This window comes from Xenopus laevis, chromosome 3S (assembly GCF_017654675.1).
Source record: "Xenopus laevis strain J_2021 chromosome 3S, Xenopus_laevis_v10.1, whole genome shotgun sequence".
NCBI classification, from domain to species: domain Eukaryota; kingdom Metazoa; phylum Chordata; class Amphibia; order Anura; family Pipidae; genus Xenopus; species Xenopus laevis.
The window spans coordinates 121,369,835-121,391,269 of NC_054376.1; the positions used below are offsets into that span (position 1 = coordinate 121,369,835).

At 40.2% G+C, this 21,435-nt stretch overlaps 7 non-coding genes across 7 annotated transcripts; all 7 read left to right on the plus strand.

Moving 5' to 3' along the window:
* The first annotated feature begins 2,609 nt into the window (after positions 1-2,609).
* On the plus strand, positions 2,610-2,682 carry trnar-acg. The gene has a single exon. It is a non-coding gene; the product is annotated as a tRNA-Arg (tRNA).
* Positions 2,683-10,609: 7,927 nt separating this feature from the next.
* On the plus strand, positions 10,610-10,682 carry trnar-acg. The gene has a single exon. It is a non-coding gene; the product is annotated as a tRNA-Arg (tRNA).
* A 2,562-nt stretch (positions 10,683-13,244) lies between these two features.
* On the plus strand, positions 13,245-13,317 carry trnar-acg. The gene has a single exon. It is a non-coding gene; the product is annotated as a tRNA-Arg (tRNA).
* A 2,649-nt stretch (positions 13,318-15,966) lies between these two features.
* Positions 15,967-16,039, plus strand: trnar-acg. Its single transcript has one exon. It is a non-coding gene; the product is annotated as a tRNA-Arg (tRNA).
* Positions 16,040-17,104: 1,065 nt separating this feature from the next.
* On the plus strand, positions 17,105-17,177 carry trnar-acg. The gene has a single exon. It is a non-coding gene; the product is annotated as a tRNA-Arg (tRNA).
* A 2,009-nt stretch (positions 17,178-19,186) lies between these two features.
* On the plus strand, positions 19,187-19,259 carry trnar-acg. Its single transcript has one exon. It is a non-coding gene; the product is annotated as a tRNA-Arg (tRNA).
* Positions 19,260-19,693: 434 nt separating this feature from the next.
* trnar-acg lies at positions 19,694-19,766 on the plus strand. The gene has a single exon. It is a non-coding gene; the product is annotated as a tRNA-Arg (tRNA).
* Positions 19,767-21,435: the final 1,669 nt, after the last annotated feature.

The following is a 21,435-nucleotide window of genomic DNA, read 5'->3' on the forward strand; positions in this document are numbered from 1 at the left end:
GAGTCTGCAACAATACTGGAAGTAGTATGCTTATGTAGCGCTATAGTAAACTGACTTGTGCTAGGACAGTTTAAGCTACTTTCCTTGGTGGGCTGAGACCACCCATGAGCTCTCTTTCTCAGGGGTAAGCCCTCGCAGCGGGGTGGAGGCAAGGGTGTAGTGTAAATGTAACCTGATGCGATAGCACAATGATGGGCGCCAGTAGTTCTTTAACAGTTGAACAAAGAACAGTATTTATTGAACAATAGCACAGAGATCATTTAGCACATTGATCCACAATGGAGTATAGAACATACACAGCAGCATAAAGGAAGCATATACTCACAGCATGTATAGGCTGAATCCCCACAGGCTAGGGAATATACAGCAGAGAGTAAGTTGACAGCATGTGATGGGTATTGCCTGGTTTTCAGGATATCTTCCAGTGGCAGACTAGGGGAACTCCTGACATCCCTATCTCAACACTTGGTTCCTTACTCTGGGTCAGTAATACCCTGGGATCTTAATCCCTCTAATCTCCTCGGCGGAGCCTTGAGCTGCTCAACTAATTAACCTCTCTATCACTCCTAGAATGATCTATAAAACGAGTATAGCTGTCTAATTACTAGGGCCAAGGCGCCTAGGGTCAGCATCACCCATTCCCTTCCAGCCTGCTTGGTTGGGCTAAAGCAATGGACCCAGAGCACATGGTTCCTAAACCTTTTATACTCTGGCACAGTGCCAATAGTGTACACGGTGTGAACTGCAGGGGTTACATAAGCACAAGGTCCCCATAAGGACCCACTGAGGTGTCCATATTACTAGGGATGTGCCTGTCTGTAATGTGTAAGGGTGTCTAAGATTTTCACATCCCTACACTTACATCTGCAGAAACAATGAGATTAATATCAAGCATATGTCATTAAACATTTAAATCAGAAACAAGCAAGCAAGTCGCCCCCCCCCCTCTCTTGTCACCGCACCCCCTATACTCCCGGATGCCCCCGCAACTGCGTAGTCTGCTTCCTCGTGGTTACACCACTGGACACTTCCAAACCAAGGAGCAAAAGTTACAAAAGACAGGAACTTCCAGTTTTTCATCGTAAAATTGATAATAACTTATTTCTATATTATAGTATAATAATAAAAGTATAATAGTAATCTCTTGTGACACATCTCCTCTTGACAAAGTGAGCCAGTGGCGCAATGGATAATGCATCTGACTACGGATCAGAAGATCTACCTGGCTTACCTGGCTCAGTACTTTTATTATCATTCCAAATTCTCAGTAATATTTTCTTCAATAGGCATTAGCTGGGTACTGCAAATGTACTTACCTGATTGAAGAGTTTTACTCAAGAACTGGTGCTCCTTTTATTGACAGAATGACATAACATAATATGTGAAAAAAAAGAGGTGGAGCAAAATCTTTTGAATAAGGGTGGGTGGGACCTGTTGTATGCAACAACACTGCATTTTTGAGCATCAATCAAGATAGGATAAGATCAGAAAGTTGCAATAGTGTAATTAATGCGTCTGACTTTAAGAAGGTTAAACTAAGCTTTATTGTCATGGAATTTTGTTTTACTAGGGATGTAACTCTAGGCAGTGATCCCCAACCAGTAACTCGTGAGCAACATTTTGCTCTCTGACCCCTTGGATGTTGCTCCCAGTGGCCTCAAAGCAGGTGCACAATTTTAAATTCCAGGCTTGAAGGCAAGTTTTTTTGCATAAAAACTGTGTGTTCTGCCTACCATGTTGCTCACCAACCCAATGGTTTTTGCTCTCCGTGAGATTAAAGCAGGTGCTTATTTTGAATTCCTAGCTTGAAGTCAAGCTTTAGTTGCATACAAACCATTTGCACTGCCTACCAGAGCCTCCTGTAGGCTGCCAGTCCACATAGGGGCTACCAATGGCCAATTGCAGCCCATATTTGTCACCCATGTCACCCCCTGAACTTTGTGCTTTCCTATGTTGCTCTCCAAATTTTTGGAGTAAATTGGTTGAAAATATTTGTTTTCAAAGCATTTTGTAGAATTTCTTTCATTTTGCTAATTTTTGGTGAAACAGGTCAGGTCAGATCTTATTATTCGGAATTAATGTTACAATGTTCAATCAAAATTTTCAGTCCTGCCTGATTGACTAGATGATATACAAGGCTTTTTACAGATATCGATTGCCTTCTCTCCCACCACACATGCATCTATTATCATACGAAAGATCTCTTGTATGATAATATGGGTGCATCTCTGGCCACCTTCATCCTCCTTTAGATAGAATGTATGAATGAAAATTGGATGAGATAAAGAACTAATGGATCCTCAATCCAAAAGGGTTTTTAAATCCACACGATCAACATTTTTGGGCAGGTTTTTGGTAAGGTCCTGGTTAGGGTAGCCTGGAGGGCCCCATACACTGTATAATAAGCTGCTGAATTGGTCTGTTGCCAGTTTTTATAGGCCTGTATATGTTCACCTTAACTAAAAAAGAATCAGACCCTGAGACTACTGGAGACCCAGTGGGACACAGACTGATAAGCAGTTTTAACAAATGTTAATAACAATGTCTTATTTAGGTTTAAATGGGGCAAAGTAATTTCTAAATATGCCTTTTACCAATTAACCCTAAGTGGGCCAGTGGCGCAATGGATAACGCGTCTGACTACGGATCAGAAGATTGTAGGTTCGACTCCTACCTGGCTCGGCTCTTTTAAAACAGTACATCAAGGGGGCGTGACCGGATGTCGAAGTAAGAGGACGTGTGTGGGAGAGCTCCCTTCCCTGAGCTAGCTCGCTAAACCTAACTGCGCCAAATTTAACTGTGGATACCCCTGTGGATACCCCTGAGCTTCCCTGTGCTACTACGTGAGCGAAAACCTGATATCTTGATATGGGGAAAACGGAGAAAAAAAAGCCCCAGCAGATTACAGCAACACCACCGCAAACTACTAAGGCCCTACCAGTCTCCAAATACTTTGACAGAATGGAGCGCCCGAGAGCCTCGTGTGGAGGCAAGATGGCGGAGGCAATGGAATGCAACGCTAGCCCGAGCCGCACAGAAGATAAGGAAGATGGAACTTATCGCTCGCTGCAGGAAGCGCTCGACGGGCTGCCCACCAAGAGCGATATCCGAGAGATGGTGGATGAAATGCGGAGAGCCCAGAAAGAAGATATGGAGGAGATAAAAGAAGCGCTGCAAGGTTTGGGCGCCCAATTAGAGGAGCTGGAGGCCCAGGTGACGGAAAACCGTCAGGCGGTCAATAGGAATGTATCCCGTACCAATGAGCACCATAAAGAGATATACCTGTTTAAGCGTAAACTGGAAGACCTAGAGAACCGCGGAAGGCGGCACAATGTGAGGATAAGAGGTCTCAGTGAAGCGATCCCCAAAGAAGACCTTGAAAGTGTAATAATGGAGATCTTTAACACTTTGCTGCAGCAACCGACAGAAGAGAAAATAGAATTTGAGAGGGCCCACAGAACAGCAGGCAAGAATCCAAGAGCAGATGGGCCTAGGGATGTTGTATGCTGTATCCGCAATTTTAAAGTGAAGGAGGCCATAATGAATAAAGCTCGGAGCACCAACAACTGCACATACCAAGGTAAAAAGATAGAGATCTTTCAGGACCTGGCGTGGACAACTCTGCAGCAACGCAGATTACTAAGACCACTGACAGCAATTCTGGCAGAACGCAGCATCAGGTATAGATGGAATTATCCATTTTCTCTTTCAGCCTACCACAATGGGCAACTTTACACACTGGCAGACCCTGATGGGGTAGACTCTTTTTGCCATGGACTGGGCGTCCCGGTGGCTGATTTAAAAGAATGGAGGCAGATGGTTTATGGAGGAGCAGATTTGATAGACTTGAGCACTGGCAATTGGGTGAAGATACAGAGAAAAAATAACTTAGTACTCGTAGAGAAATGAGAAGACACTAATAATATATAGGCCTCTATTACTGTGATATATTGTGCAAAACAAAGGAAGTAATGGGTTAAAATTTAAGTAACATATTGTGATAGAGAGCTAATATAATATGATCATCTTGTAAATATATGCTTGGTTTACAATGAGGTCAAAACATAAAGTTACTTACAAAGTAATGCAGGCCGATTAATCATATGTTTATGTAATAAGGGAACACTTTTATATATCTATTTATTTATTTGGTTACTTAGGATGAGGGAGGGGTTTCTTTTTTTTTTTTTTTTTTCTCCTGCTATGAGCTAATCAAAGTAAATTTGAAATAAAACGGGACCATTGGATATATTTAAATGTATAAGTGAAACGGGACATCAATAGATATTTAATGATACTTAATAAATGTTACACGGGTTACACTATGGCCCCCTCTAGATACATCTGGAGACTACTTTGCCTTGGTAGGATATTTGAAATAGCTGTAAGCATTTCTTCCCCCCCCCTTTTTTTTTTTTTTTTTTTTCTTCTTTCTTGTGATATAAGCTAATTAAAGTAAACCTATAACAAAATGGGGTCATTGGACGTAGTTAAAATTGTAAACGGATTGAGATACCAAACGACATTGAATGAATGCGATAATGGTTAGAATATGACCCCCACCACCAGATACATCTGGAAATTACCTTGCCCTAGTTGGACACTGATAACAGTCGCAAGCCACCCCTATATCTTCCTCCTTTTTTTTTTTTTTTTTTTTTTTTTTATCACTGTTTGTCCCTTCGAATGGTATAAACTAAACAAAGCAAACTTGATATAAAGGGAGGTTGCTGGAAGTATTCAAATGCACAAACGAACTGGAACATCAACGGATATTTAATGATATAGGAAACAGTTGCAAGCACCCCCCCCCCTTTTTTTTTTTTTTTTTTTCTCTTTCTTTCTCTCTCCTTTTTTTTCTTCCCTTGTATGGGATAAACTAACTAAAACAAATTTGAAATAAAATGGGGTTACTGGATGTATTTATAAGCATAAACGAAATGGAATACCAACGGATATTTGTTAGATATTCAAGGATTCTCAATGTATGTGATATTGGATATACTAGGGTTCTCCCCCAGACATATTTGGAAATTACTTTGTTTTAGTAGTACAATGGAAAGGGTCGTAAGCTTTCCCCCCTTTTCCCTTTCTTTTTTTTTTCTTTCTATCCCTCTTTTCCTTCTCCCCTTAAATCACAATATGTTAATGGGCACTACGATATAATTCACACACTGAATTTTATAGGGAAACAGGTTATATAAAAAACCTGTGAGAACACACATTACTAATTAATCACTTTTCCCTTTTTCTTTCCTTTTACAAGGTCAATCTTTTATTGAATGTTAGCTTAACCACACTTCCCTCCTTTTCTTCTTCATAAGGTCAATCTTTTATTGAATGTTAGCTTATCACAACGCTCACTATTTAACATTTAGAACCACAACTAATCACCTGATATTCCCTTATCTTTCACGGTTTGGGAGAATAGAAAGAAGACTTTCATATGTAAAATTTCACTAAGACAATCCGAATTCACTTTTTCACAAAATTTCCCTCCCCCCCCCCTTTTTTTTTTTTTTTCTTTTTTTTCTTTTCTTTCTTTTCTTCTTTTCTAATATAAAGGATATATATTCAAGCAGGATATAAGGGGTGGGTAAGCATGTATCTGGATATAAACAATAGAATAGGCCATGCCAGACATTTTTCCCTTTACAGTTTTCCTTCCCCCCCTTTTCTGGGGTTTTTTTTTTTTTTTCTCTCCTCCCCCTTCCTTTCTATGTTCCTTCCTATAGGCATACATAAGCATTTAGTTTTTCTTTACCCCTTTTTGGAAAGAATAAGAACTAACAAATGCGTAATAAAGAAAATAAAAATTTCTCGTATATATTGGGAAGGGAGATATGTTTCTCCCTCAGACAGTTCAGAGGAAGTAGTAGTTAAAGAGGCCCCAGATTAGGGAGCAGCAAAAAGAAGTGCTGCAAAGGGAATAGAAAATGGAGTTTGTTGATGGAAATCCTGGATTAGCTAGGGTCTCATGTATATGTATAAATGTCGTTGTCTTTTGGATGTTCTTTTCTTCTATGTTATTTTTTCTTTCTTTTTTTTTTCTTTTTTTTTTTCTTCTTCTTTGGTTTCTTTTTATGATCTGATGCACTTTATATCAAACCCACAAGGTTTTTTCTTGACACGTAGCCACGCCTCAATTCAGAAGAAGGACAGAAGTATCATAACGAAAAGAAGTTCTGGGAAAGAAAAAAAAAAATGACAATAAAAATATGTTCGTATAACGTCAAAGGCCTAAACAATCCACAAAAGCGGTCCCAAATTTTACAGGAGATGCAAGCAAAACACATAGATATTGTTTTGATTCAAGAAACTCATTTTAAAACTTCGCACAGACCAATAATAAAAAGTAAATATTATACGACATGGGTATTAAGCGACAACCCATTAGGGAAATCGAAAGGAGTAGCGATAACTATACACAGGAAACTCGTACATAAAATTACGGATAAAAGGATTGACCCCCAAGGCAGATATATAATAATAAAGTTAAACATTGAAGGTAAACAATATACAGTAGTAAATCTCTACAGCCCGAATATAAAACAAATTCCATTCATAACAGCTGTTCTGAATAAGCTAACAGGATGGGCAGAAGGCCCAGTCATTGTAGGAGGAGACCTGAATATAACACTGGACCCCAAAATAGATACAACAACAGGCAAAACTTCAATATCTCTACAAGCACATAAGACATTAAAAAAGAAATTACACTTGGAAAAATTAGTGGATGTATGGAGGATACAACATCCTAGAGATAAAGATTTCACGTTTTTCTCACACATCCACAATACATATAGCAGAATTGATTATTTACTGATATCACATCATATGCTAGAACAAACAACAAGATCAGAGATCGGGAATATAACTATTTCAGATCATGCTCCAATTTATATAACTTTGGAAGAAGACAAGACAAAGAAACAACAGGGTTCATGGAGATTAAATGAATCACTACTTAAGGACCCACTTTGCTTAAAAGATTTAGAAAAGACGATTCAAGATTTTCAATGTACTCACGAAAATGATCCGACATCAGAATTAACTAAATGGGAAACGTTAAAGTGTGTACTGCGAGGGACTCTGATCAAACATGGGGCAAGAATTAAAAAGGAAAAAACTAACAAAATAGAGAAGATATTAAATGACATAAATGATGCGGAGCAACAACATAAAATTTCAAGAGATAAAGAAGAATATGGAAGACTAACAAGACTGAGGCAACAGCTAAAAGATGAACTGGAAAAAAAATACCAATATCAAACATTAATATGTAAGAAACAATTCTATGAACATGGTAACAAAAGTGGGAAATTATTAGCCAGAGCATTAAAGGGCAAACAAGCATTAGCATATATTCCCATGATAAAAAATAGGACAGGGGAATTAAGCCACACTACAACAGAAATAGGAAAGACGTTCCACAATTACTACACTTCGCTATATAATTTGAAAGTGAAAGAAAAGGAACACGAGACAGAAAAACTGAATGAATACGTGAAGGAGACGGGTCTACCACAACTGATGAGAGAAGAGATAACAAAATTAGAACAACCATTCACAAAAGAAGAATTAAATCAGACAATTAAACAATCACAGACGGGTAAGAGTCCAGGCCCGGACGGCTTCACAATGGTGTTCTACAAGAGCTTATTGGATCTGAGATCAAACATGCTTCAAGCTTTCAACGAAATTGAGAAGAGATCTAGACCTTCAAAAGCACTACTTGAAGCGCATATAGCAGTTATCCCTAAACCCGGCAAAGATCCGGCACAATGCGCAAGCTATAGACCCATATCGTTACTTAATGAAGATATAAAAATATATGCTAAAATGCTAGCCCAGAGACTTCAAGTTATACTTCCGAGGTTAAGTCACAAGGACCAAGTGGGGTTTATACATGGAAGAGAGGGGAGAGACAATGTATTAAAGACGTTTACATTAATAGAACAGATGCTATCTAGAAAAGAAGAGGCTTTGATAATATCTACAGATGCCGAAAAGGCTTTCGATAGAGTTTCATGGGCCTTCCTAGAATCTACCTTGAGGCAAATAGGCCTAGGAGAGACGGCCTTAGCAAGGATAATGTTTTTGTATACAAATCCAACAGCCAGAATAAAGATAAATGGAACACTAACTGACCCATTCCAAATAAGCAATGGGACTAGACAAGGGTGTCCCCTCTCACCATTACTATACGTACTAACAATGGAACATCTTTCTAGAGCAATAAGGGAAAACCCCAATATAAAAGGATTCTCTTTGGCTAAAAGGCAATTCAAGACGGCATGTTATGCAGATGATTTATTACTGTATATAACCCAACCAAAATCCTCATTACCAGAAGTAATGGGAGAAATACAACGATTTGGAGAATACAGTAACTTCAAAATAAATACGTCTAAATCAGAAGCAATGCCGTTAATAGTACAAGCACCCACTCTAAGGGAGTTAAAAATCAATTTTCCATTCAAGTGGGTACAATCATATATCAAATATTTGGGAGTCAAAGTTCCAAAAAAGCTGGAAGAGGCGTATGTCTTGAATTATAACACCCTACTACATCAGATAAAAAAAGAAATAGAAGACTGGAGCAAAATCAAGTTCTCTTGGTTCGGAAAGATAGGAATAGTTAAGATGAACGTTCTCCCTAGATTTCTGTACCTGATGCAAACCCTACCATGCAGGATCCCGGGCTCATTTTTTAAGGAAACTCAGAGTATGTTCGCTAAATTTTTGGGAGGGACTAAGACCAATAGGCTCTCAGTGAAAACACTAAATAGGCCTAAAGAAAAAGGAGGGCTGGGACTGCCAGACTTAAGAATTTACTCACAAGCAATAACAATGTCTAGGATTCTAGACTGGCAGCACCAAAAAGACACCAAGGATTGGGTTGAAATTGAACAATTAATTACTAAAACGACTATGGCAGGCCTCCCATGGATACCAAAAGCAAGTCGACAAAATATAGATAAACATCCAATAATAGCCCGAAACCTTCTAAAACAATGGGACCAAATGACAAGACAGTACAAGGACCTAATATATTATGACGGCTTATCGATACCAATAACTGGGAACCCCAGATTTCCACCAGGCAATGTTATAGGAGGATTCCTCATACAAACAGAAGGGAGATGTACAAGAGCAATAGAAATAATAGATGATAGAGGATTAAAACCCCTCAATGAACTTATAGTCCCGGAAGAACAAAAACCACAACACAGATACCAATATATGCAACTGACACACTGGTACGAAAAAGAGTTGAAGAACGAGATCAACCTGCATAATATCACATCCTTCGAAAACTTGATACATAAGAAGGTACCACCAGAACATAATATATCGAAAGGAGTTAAGATACTAAATGAGCTGAAATATAAAGACAGCCCAGGATTTACTATACAATGGGAGAAAGAACTAGGAAGAACTTTCACAGACAGTGAATGGCAGAAAACATTTGCCTTAGCTCATAAAATGAGCATAGCATCTAAGCTCCAGGAAACAAATTACAAAATTCTTTCAAGATGGTACATGTATCCAACAAAACTGAAAAAAATGTTTCCAACTAGCTCAGATTTATGTTGGAGATGTAAAAAAAATAAAGGAACTATGTTACATATATGGTGGACATGCTCTAACATCAGAAACTACTGGGAACAAATTAAGACATACATATCACAAGTAATTAAGATAGACTTACCGGATACACCTGAGGTGTGGCTTCTGTCGATTCTACCAGGATCTATAAGAAAAATAAAGAAAAGCTTCATGAGACATGCAGTACAAGCGGCCCGAGCAGTGATCCCCAGGAGATGGAAATCTGAACAACCCCCTCTGGCGAGGGAGTGGGTATTGGAAGTGGAGTCTACGAGGAAAATTGAAGAATTAATTGCACATGCTAATAGGAGCCAAGAGAAATATATGGAAACGTGGGCGCTATGGATGATAAACAAGGAGTCAAAAGAATATGAGAAAATATTATCGGGATACAACGGATAAAATGTAGTGGCTACGTGTCATACTATCACTTCTTTTTTTTCTTTTCTTTTTTTTTTTTTCTCTTCTTTCTTTTCTCCTCTCTTTCTTCTTACTCTTTCTTCTTCTTCTTGTGTCTACGGGTTCCTGTTGACAAGTCTTATGTATGTAATGTATATAAAAATACAGTAAAAGTAAAGACGAAAGATGGTTTATATATGTATGATCTGAACTAAGATGTAAAGATAAAGATGAAAATCTGTGATATGGATAACTCTTTTACTTCATAAAAAAAAAAAAAAAATAAAAAAAAAAAAAAAAAACAGTACATGAAAATTCTCAGAATTATTAACTCCACTAAGCTAATATTTTATACATAGTGATGAGCGAATCTGTCCCATTTCACTTTGCTGAAAATTTAGCGAAACGCATTAAAATGCATTAAATTGCGACAATTTTCCTCGCTCCAAATGCATTAAACTCAATGGGTGTTTTTACTTATGGACGTTTTCTCTCTGCAAATTTTTCCAAAGTGATGAAATAAATGTTAATAACAATGTCTTATTAATATTTAAGTAGTGAAAAGTAATATATAGATATACTGCAAAAGCTTTGACGTGGGCCAGTGGCGCAATGGATAACGCTTCTGACTACGGATCAGAAGATTGTAGGTTCGACTCCTACCTGGCTCAATCCTTTGAAAACTTTATCATCCTTATATTAAAATTCACAGAAATATTAACATCACTAAGCTGTTTATATATCATATAATTCAGTTAGCTACATGAACACTACACTTACCTGATAGAAGAGTCATGCAGGGGCAATCCTGGCCCCTCCGCTGCCTGAGGCAGCAGAAGTTGCTGCTGCCCCCCCAAAAATTCGCTCTTAAAGTACCAGGAGTAGCAGTTTTGCTGCCCCTGGTACCTAGTGGGGCGCTGCCGTCTGAGGCGACAACCTCAACTCGCCTCATTGACGAAGCACCCCTGGAGTCATGATTAATATAGAGTATAAATCAGATCAATTATTTTTTTCATAATTTTTGTTCTTGCTTGGTGATTTTATAAATGAAGCAGACCCTATGATTACTGGGAGCCCATTAGGACAGAGACTGAGTAAAAGCTTTAATAAATGTTAAAAAAACAAAAAGTTTTATTTAGGTTTAGGCAGAGGTGAATCATTTGCAGATAACCTTTCACAGGGCCAGTGGCGCAATGGATAACATGTCTGGCTACGGATCAGAAGATTGCAGTTTCTCTTTTAATAACTTTTCAGGGTCTCTTTGGCAGATTCAGCCTCATACTTGTTAAAGTCAATGGGCGCTTAATGGGCATTAGAGTCAATGGGCGTTTTTACTTATGGGCATTTATTCTCTGCAAATTTTTCCAAAGTGATTTATCAAATTTAAAAAACAATGTTTTAGGTTTAAAGGAGAAGGAAACCTAGTTGGCGCAAAAACCCTCCCCCCCTCCCCTGTGTTGCTTCCCTTCCCTCCTCCCCCCTGGCCTACCTTTCTGCGCAGGTCCAGTCTTCCGAGTTCATCGACGCCATCTTCTTCCAAGCGATCTTCTTCCTGCTTTGACTGGCGCATGCGCAGTAGGAGCATTTCGCCGGTACAATCTACTGCGCATGCGCCAAATGTCACGAAGTACCGACAAAAAGCTCCTACTGCGCATGCGCCAAAACGCCGGTCATAGCAGGAAGAAGATCGCGTGGAAGAAGATGGTGCCTGTGAACTCCGTGGACTGGACCTGCGCAGAAGGGTAACAAGTTAGGGGCATTTGCCCAGCGGGACAGTTAGGCCATGGGGGAGGAGGGAGGGTGGGCAACACACGGGAGGGGGGGAGGGTTTTTGCACTGACTGGGTTTCCTCCCCCTTGAGTATGCAACAATACTGGAAGTTGTATGCTTACATCTGAATAAACAAGGAGATGAATATTAAACACCAAGGGATGTTGCTACTCCAAAATGAATATATTAAAGTGGTTGTTTACCTTCCACAACGAAAAATTAATTGCCAATACCTGTGCTGCCAGTTGCACATACACTTGAGAAAAAATAATTGGCAATACCTGTGAGTCAAAAGTGGGGTGTTCTCAGATTTATTGAAGTGCTCATGACACAATGTTATGATCAGACATTTCGGGTCAATAACTGCCCTTCTTCACTTGAACACCCCACTTTTGACTCACAGGTATTGTCCATTATTTTTTCTCAAGTATATGTGCAACTGGCGGTGGAGGAGGCCAGTACAATACCTTCCCCCAATCAAAATATTTTTTGCATAGATTGTTTAACTTCCAAATACTTTTTTCAGTTCAATTGCTTTTAGACTATTCCCCCAAAATAAAGACTTTTTTAATTTACTTTCTATTATTTATTTTTTACTGTTTTTCCAAAATCTAAGTTTAACGTTGAATGCTCGTGTCTGGAGTTTCAGTTGGGCAGCTCAGTAATTCAGGTGCAGACTCTAAACTGCTATAATTTTGCAACATTTAGTTGATACATTTCTCATCAGCGTCTCTGGAGTATTAGCAACTATTGTATCAATTCTAACAGCTGCCTGTAATGAAACCCAGAGATTTTGCGTAGCAGGGACAAGATAAGAAATGTATCAACTAATAGTATCAAATTAGAACAGTTTGGGGTCGGCGACACCCCTCCCAGAGCTGCTTTAGTGGGTGAAAAATGACACTTAACACCTCAATATTACAAAAACGGTCACAGATAGAAAATTGAAGGTAATTGGTAAACTTTGTGAGCTATCTGAAAACAGCTAGTTGTTTGAAGGTGAACAACCCCTTTAATGGGCACATGGGCAGATTCACGGAGATTAGTTGCCTCAGTGACTAATGGCCTCTTCTTTGGGGTGACAATCTCCCCGAACTGCCTTCCCCTACCTTTCAGGCGGCTATAATGAAAAATTGCGGTGCTTCATTTTCCCAAGTCGCCCGAAGTTGCCTCACGAGGAAACTTCGGGCAACTTCAGAAAATGAAGCACTTTGAGTGCTATCCCGCTGGTGATTTTTCATTATAGCCGACGGGAAGGTAGGGGAAGGCAGTTTAGGGAGATTGTCGCCCCGAAGAAGAGGCAATTTGTTGCCGGGGTGACTAATCTCCCCGAACCTGCCCATGTTCCCTTACCCTAAGGACAGAGACTGAGAAAAAGTTGAATGTTAAAAAAAAAAAAGTCTTATTTAGGTTTAGGTGGAGCAAAGTAATTTCTAGATAACCTTTCACTTCCCCAAACAAGAGGGCCAGTGGCGCAATGGATAACGCGTCTGACTACGGATCAGAAGATTGTAGGTTCGACTCCTACCTGGCTCGGCTCTTTTAAAACTGTATCATCAAAATTCTCAGTAAAATTAACTTCTCTAAGCTAATTGTTATGAATTAAATTTTATTTAAATGAGTTAGCTATAAAAACATTACACTTACCTGATGGAAGAGTCATACGGAATAACCGGCACTCTTTAAATTCACAGACTGCATTCATCTGGAAAAAGAAGAGGTGGAGCAAACCATTTTGGGCAAAGTGGGTGGGATCTGGCATTGTGTTCCTCCCCCCTTGAGTCTGCAACAATACTGGAAGTAGTATGCTTACATCTGCAGAAACAATGAGATTAATATCAAGCATATGTCATTAACCATTTAAATCAGAAAAAAGCAAGGCTTTCAGTCGCCCCCCCCTCTTGTCATCGCACCCCCTGTACTCCCAGGAGCCCCCGCAACTGCGTAGTCTGCTTCCTCGTGGTTACACCACTGGACACTTCCAAACCAGGAGCAAAAGTTACAAAACTGCTGAATTGGTCTGTTGCCAGTTTTTATAGGCCTGTATATGTTCACCTTGTTCACCTGGGACACAGACTGATAAGCAGTTTTAACAAATGTTAATAACAATGTCTTATTTAGGTTTAAGTGGAGCCAGGCACGTTTCAGGGGCTGCTGCCGCCTGAGGCAGCAGCCCCAATGCCGCCCCTCCTCCTGATCCGCTCTTCTAACTACCAGCGGCGGAGCAGGTGGAGGAGGGGCCGCATCGCTAGTGCAGTGAGCGCTATTGCGCTCGCTGCGCTAGAAGAGCCGAATTTCCGTTTTAAAAAACGGAAATTCGGCTCTTAAAGTTACCAGAGGCGGCTTTTTGCTGCCCCTGGTAACTGGCCGCTCCATGCCGCCTGAGGCAAGATTCTCACCTTGCCTCATGGCCGGAGCGGCCCTGAGTGGAGCCAAGTAATTTCTAAATATGCCTTTTACTTTTTACCCTAAGTGGGCTAGTGGCGCAATTGATAATGCGTCTGACTACGAATTAGAAGATTGTAGGTTCAACTCCTACCTGGCTCGGCTCTTTTAAAACAGTACATCAAAATTCTCAGAATTATTAACTCCACTAAGCTAATAGTTTATACATAGTGATGAGCGAATCTGTCCCATTTCGCTTTGCCGAAAAATTAGCAAAACAGCGAAAATTTAGCGAAACACATTGAGTCAATGGATGTTTTTAAAGGACAAGAAACATCAAAATTTTTTTTACAAAAAATTCGTTATTATACAACGAAAATGGTACCTTCCGCCTGGTGCCGCGTTTACATTGGATTCTGGTGGAGGACTCTGTGCTGGTGAGCCGCTTCTTGGCTGGGGCAGGAGTCAAAAGCAGTCACCTGTATGTGGTCTTTAGCAGACGAGCAGTGCGGGAAGCGGGGCATCAGCAGCATCCGCAGCTCCCCATCCTTTTTTTCCACTGCCTTTTTGGGGAGCAGATGTAGGGCCCGCACAGAGTGCACAGAGTCCTCCACCAGAATCCAATGTAAACGCGGCACCAGGCGGAAGGTATTGGCCAGGCGGGTGAGCTCTCCTTTCTGCACCGGGCGGCTGTAGGTGGGGGTGATGGCATAGATCATGGGCAGCACAGTCTCGTTCTTCCTCCTGTGAGGGGCAGAGTTCAGCCCCGGGTTAGCGTTGGGATCACTGGGTCGGGGTCTCACGAGAGCTGCGCGTCCGACCCTCCAGTTCCAGTAGGGGTAATAGCAAGCGCTGGGGACTCTGCCTGAGCCTGGGGATCTCCTCGTGTCACTGTCTATTATAATCACCACAATCAGCACCCAAGGAAGGAGGATGAAGAAGCGACTGTAAAACACAGACTTCATTGTGAGGCAGCACGAAAGTACAAATCGTGGTCTTTAGCCTGGGAAGGTGAGGTGCACTCAGGCACTGGCAGGCTCGGAGCACATCGGGAACCCCACTACAAACCCTGCTCCACCAGCCAGCACTCGAGAGCGGAGCCTTAGCCTCCTTCACAGCTGTCACTAGAATAGCCGGGGATGGATGGTCGCCGTATCGCCTGTTTTGAAGAGGACAGGAAGTAAAATTTCGGTAAGTTATTTCTAAACAAAGGCTTTGCAATTTACAAGTTTAATTTGTCAAGGTGTTTATTTTTCGTTGTATACTAATGAATTTTTTGTAAAATTTTTTTGATGTTACTGGTCCTTTAAGTGCGACAATTTTCCTTGCTCCAAATGCATTAAACTCAATGGGCGTTTTTACTTATGGTGACTTTTTTTGTCCAAATGCATTAAAGTCAATGGGTGTTTTTACTTATGGGCTTTCCTCTCTGCAAATTTTTACAAAGTGATTAAACAAATGTTAATAACAATGTCTTATTAATATTTAAGTAGCGCACAGTAATATATAGATATACTGCAGAAGCTTTAACGTGGGCCAGTGGCGCAATGGAAAATGTGTCTGACTACGAATCAGAGGATTGTAGGTTTGACCCCAACCAAGCTCAATTCTTTTAAAATTGTATCATCCTTATATTAAGATTCACAGAAATATTAACTTCACTAAGCTAATTGTTTATATATCAAAATTCAGTTAGCTACACAAACAAAGTGATTTATCAAATGTAAATAACAATGTCTTATTAGATTTAAGTGGGGCAAAGTAATTTCTAGATATGCCTTTTATCAGTCAAGTCTAAGTGGGCCAGTGGCGCAATGGATAACGCGTCTGACTACGGATCAGAAGATTGTAGGTTCGACTCCTACCTGGCTCAATTCTTTTAAAACCAATGTTTTTTTTTTAATTTTTTTTTAAAAAAATTTTTTGTGGGGCCCCAATTTTTTTTACTTGTAAGGGGGCCCTGCCACTTTTTTTTTTCCAAAAACTTTTTTTTTTTTAAATTTTTTTTTGGGGCCCCAATTTATTTTTAACTTATAAGGGGGCCCCTGCCACCTGATGACCAGACTTACAGAGACCATTCTGGTTAAAACTGAACTAAAGCTTCTCAGCTTTAAGTAAAGCGATTACTAAATCAAAGCAGAGAGAGATTTGTGCTGTTGTGCATTTTCTTTGTCAGATTTTTTTTTACCTTCTAAGTTACAAATTTGTCTATACCTGCCACTACGTACATGGGATACATCCCAAAAAACAGTTTAGAGCAATGGTAGATAAGATTCTCTGATGAAGTGCAGTGACACGAAACGCGTCAGACCTCATGGCGCTGGGTAATTTGGTGTACCAAGATGTTTGAATAATGGAAATTTGTTTTAAATGCTGAATTGGAAACAAGCAATTCTGTTCTAAGAGGGCCCCTGGAGTGCACCGTCTAACCAATATACTGCAAGCTGTAGATAAGGAGATAAGTCAAACAACGTGGGCGACTTCGGAAAGTCGAAGCGACGCATATGTTGTACCAATAGCGATTCACTTTATTTCTGTCAGGAAAATATTTAGAGGAAATTAGTCATTTACAGAAGAGAATTGTTGTGATTAACTAATCATATTGTCTACCATTGCCCTAAGTGTTAATTTAAGGTTGTCTCCTATCAACAAGGGGGGGGGTTATCTGTCCCCCTGGAGTTTTCTTTGTGAGCAGGGAAATTGTATTCAGTAAATTATCTTAGTAACTGCTGATTCTCTTTTAATAACTTTTCAGCCTCATACTTGTTAAAGTCAATGGGCGCTTAATGGGCAGTAAAGTCAATTGGCGTTTTTACTTATGGTCTTTTATTCTCTGCAAATTTTTCCAAAGTAATTTATCAAATGTAAATAACAATGTTTTAGGTTTAAGTGGGGCAAAGTAATATCTAAATATGCCTTTTATAAGCAATTCCTATGTGGGCCAGTGGCGCAATGGATAACGTGTCTGACTACGGATCAGAAGATTGTAGGTTCGACTCCTACCTGGCTCGGCTCTTTTAAAACTGTATCATCAAAATTCTCAGTAAAATTAACTTCTCTAAGCTAATTGTTATGGGCTTTTCATCTAAGTGAGTTAGCTATACAAACATTACACTTACCTGATGGAAGAGTCATACGGAATAACCGGCACTCTTTAAATTCACAGACTGCATTCATCTGGAAAAAGAAGAGGTGGAGCAAACCATTTTGGGCAAAGTGGGTGGGATCTGGCATTGTGTTCCTCCCCCTTGAGTGTGCAACAATACTGGAAGTAGTATGCTTACATCTGCAGAAACAATGAGATTACTATCAAGCATATGTCATTAAACATTTAAATCAGAAACAAGCATGGCTTTCAGTCGCCCCCCCCTCTTGTCACCACACCCCCTGTACTCCCGGACGCCCCCGCAACTGCGTACTCTGCTTCCTCGTGGTTACACCACTGGACACTTCCAAACCAAGGAGCAAAAGTTACAAAAGACAGGAACTTCCAGTTTTTCATCGTAAAATTGATAATAACTTATTTCTATATAATAGTATAATAATAAAAGTATAATAGTAATCTCTTGTGACACATCTCCTCTTGACTCCAACGTGAGCCAGTGGCGCAATGGATAACGCGTCTGACTACGGATCAGAAGATCTACCTGGCTCAGTACTTTTATTATCATTCCAAATTCTCAGTAATATTTTCTTCAATAGGCATTAGCATTGTACTGCAAATGTACTTACCTCATTGAAGAGTTTTACTCAAGAACTGGTGCTCCTTTTATTGACAGAATGACATAACATAATCTGTGGGGGGGAAAAAAAGAGGTGGAGCAAAATCTTTTGAATAAGGGTGGGTGGGACCTGGTGTATGCAACAACACTGCATTTTTGAGCATCAATCAAGACAGGATAAGATCAGAAAGTTGCAATAGTGTAATTAATGCGTCTGACTTTAAGAAGGTTAAACTAAGCTTTATTGTCATGGAATTTTGTTTTACTAGGGATGTAACTCTAGGCAGTGATCCCCAACCAGTAACTCGTGAGCAACTTTTTGCTCTCTGACCCCTTGGATGTTGCTCCCAGTGGCCTCAAAGCAGGTGCACAATTTTAAATTCCAGGCTTGAAGGCAAGTTTTGTTGCATAAAAACTGTGTGTTCTGCCTACCATGTTGCTCACCAACCCAATGGTTTTTGCTCTCCGTGAGATTAAAGCAGGTGCTTATTTTGAATTCCTAGCTTGAAGTCAAGCTTTAGTTGCATGCAAACCATTTGCACTGCCTACCAGAGCCTCCTGTAGGCTGCCAGTCTACATAGGGGCTACTAATAGCCAATTACAGCCCATATTTGTCACCCATGTCACCCCCAGAACTTTGTGCTTTCCTATGTTGCTCTCCAACGTTTTGGAGTAAATTGGTTGAAAATATTTGTTTTCAAAGCATTTTGTAGAATTTCTTTCATTTTGCTAATTTTTGGTGAAACAGGTCAGGTCAGATCTTATTATTCGGAATTAATGTTACAATGTTCAATCAAAATTTTCAGTCCTGCCTGATTGACTAGATGATATACAAGGCTTTTTACAGATATCGATTGCCTTCTCTCCCACCACACATGCATCTATTATCATACGAAAGATCTCTGGGTGCATCTCTGGCCACCTTCATCCTCCTTTAGATAGAATGTATGAATGAAAATTGGATGAGATAAAGAACTAATGGATCCTCAATCCAAAAGGGTTTTTAAATCCACACGATCAACATTTTTGGGCAGGTTTTTGGTAAGGTCCTGGTTAGGGTAGCCTGCTGGAGGGCCCCATACACTGTATAATAAGCTGCTGAATTGGTCTGTTGCCAGTTTTTATAGGCCTGTATATATTCACCTTAACTATAAAATAATCAGACCCTGAGACTACTGGAGACCCAGTGGGACACAGACTGATAAGCAGTTTTAACAAATGTTAATAACAATGTCTTATTTAGGTTTAAGTGGGGCAAAGTCATTTCTAAATATGCCTTTTACTAATTAACCCTAAGTGGGCCAGTGGCGCAATGGATAACGCGTCTGACTACGGATCAGAAGATTGTAGGTTTGACTCCTACCTGGCTTGGCTCTTTTAAAACAGTACATCAAAATTCTCAGAATTATTAACTCCACTAAGCTATTAGTTTATACATAGTGATGAGCGAATCTGTTCCATTTCGGTTCGCCGAAAAATTAGCAAAACAGCGAAAATTTAGAGAAACACATTGAGTCAATGGATGTTTTTAAGTGCGACAATTTTCCTCGCTCCAAATGCATTAAACTCTATGGGCGTTTTTACTTATGGTGACTTTTTTTGTCCAAATGCATTAAAGTCAATGGGCGTTTTTACTTATGGCGACTTTTTTGTCCAAATGCATTAAAGTCAATGGGTGTTTTTACTTATGGGCTTTCCTCTCTGCAAATTTTTCCAAAGTGATTAAACAAATGTTAATAACAATGTCTTATTAAAATTTAAGTAGCGCAAAGTAATATATAGATATACTGCAAACGCTTTGATGTGGGCCAGTGGCGCAATGGATAACGCGTCTGACTACGGATCAGAAGATTGTAGGTTCGACTCCTACCTGGCTCGACTATTTTAAAACAGTACATCAAAATTCTCAGAATTATTAACTCCACTAAGAAAATATTTATATGCCTTTTATCAGTCAATTCTAAGTGGGCCATTGGTGGAATGGATAACGCGTCTGACTACGGAACACAAGATTATAGGTTCAACTCCTACCTGGCTTGATTCTTTTAAAACTGTATCATCCTTTTATTAAAATTCTCAGTAATATTAACTTCACTAAGCTGTTTATATATCCTATAATTCAGTTAGCTACATAAACACTACACCTACCTGATAGAAGAGTCATGCAGGGGCGATCCTGGCCCCTCCGCTGCCTGAGGCAGCAGCAGTTTCTGCTGCCCCCCCCCCTCCGAAAATTCGCTCTTAAAGTACCAGGAGCAGCATTTTTGCTGCCCCTGGTACCTAGTGGGGCGCTGCCGTCTGAGGCGACAGCCTCAACTCGCCTCATTGGCGAAGCACCCCTGGAGTCATGATTAATATAGAGTATAAATCAGATCAATTATTTTTTTTATAATTTTTGTTCTTGCTTGGTGCTTTTATAAATGAAGCAGACCCTATGATTACTGGGAGCCCATTAGGACAGAGACTGAGTAAAAGCTTTAATAAATGTTAAAAAAACAAAAAGTTTTATTTAGGTTTAGGCAGAGGTGAATCATTTGCAGATAACCTTTCACAGGGCCAGTGGCGCAATGGATAACATGTCTGGCTACGGATCAGAAGATTGCAGTTTCTCTTTTAATAACTTTTCAGGGTCTCTTTGGCAGATGCAGCCTCATACTTGTTAAAGTCAATGGGCGCTTAATGGGCATTAAAGTCAATGGGCGTTTTTACTTATGGGCATTTATTCTCTGCAAATTTTTCCAAAGTGATTTATCAAATGTAAATAACAATGTTTTAGGTTTAAAGGAGAAGGAAACCTAGTTGGCGCAAAAACCCTCCCCTGTGTTGCTTCCCCTCCCTCCTCCCCCCTGTCCTACCTGTCCCGCTGGGCAAATGCCCCTAACTTGTTACTTACCCTTTCTGCGCAGGTCCAGTCTTCCGAGTTCATCGACGCCATCTTCTTCCAAGCGATCTTCTTCCTGCTTTGACTGGCGCATGCGCAGTAGGAGCATTTCGCCGGTACGATCTACTGCGCATGCGCCAAAAGTCACGAAGTGAAATTGGAAAACTTTGTGACTTTTGTCGCACGCGCAGTAGATCCGTACTGGCAAAATCCTCCTACTGCGCATGCGCCAAAATGCCGGTCATGGCAGGAAGAAGATCGCGTGGAAGAAGATGGTGCCTGTGAACTCCGTGGACTGGACCTGCGCAGAAGGGTAAGTAACAAGTTAGGGTCATTTGCCCAGCGGGACAGGTAGGCCACGGAGGAGGAGGGAGGGTGGGCAACACACGGGAGGGGGGGAGGGTTTTTGCGCCGACTGGGTTTCCTTCTCCTTTAAGTGGGGCAAAGTAATATCTAGATATGCCTTTTAAAAAACAACCCTAAGTGGGCCAGTGGCGCAATGGATAACGCGTCTGACTATGGATCAGAAGATTCAGGTGCAGACTCTAAACTGCTATAATTTTGCAACATTTAGTTGATACATTTCTCATCAGCGTCTCTGGAGTATTAGCAACTATTGTATCAATTCAAACAGCTGCCTGTAATGAAACCCAGAGATTTTGCGTA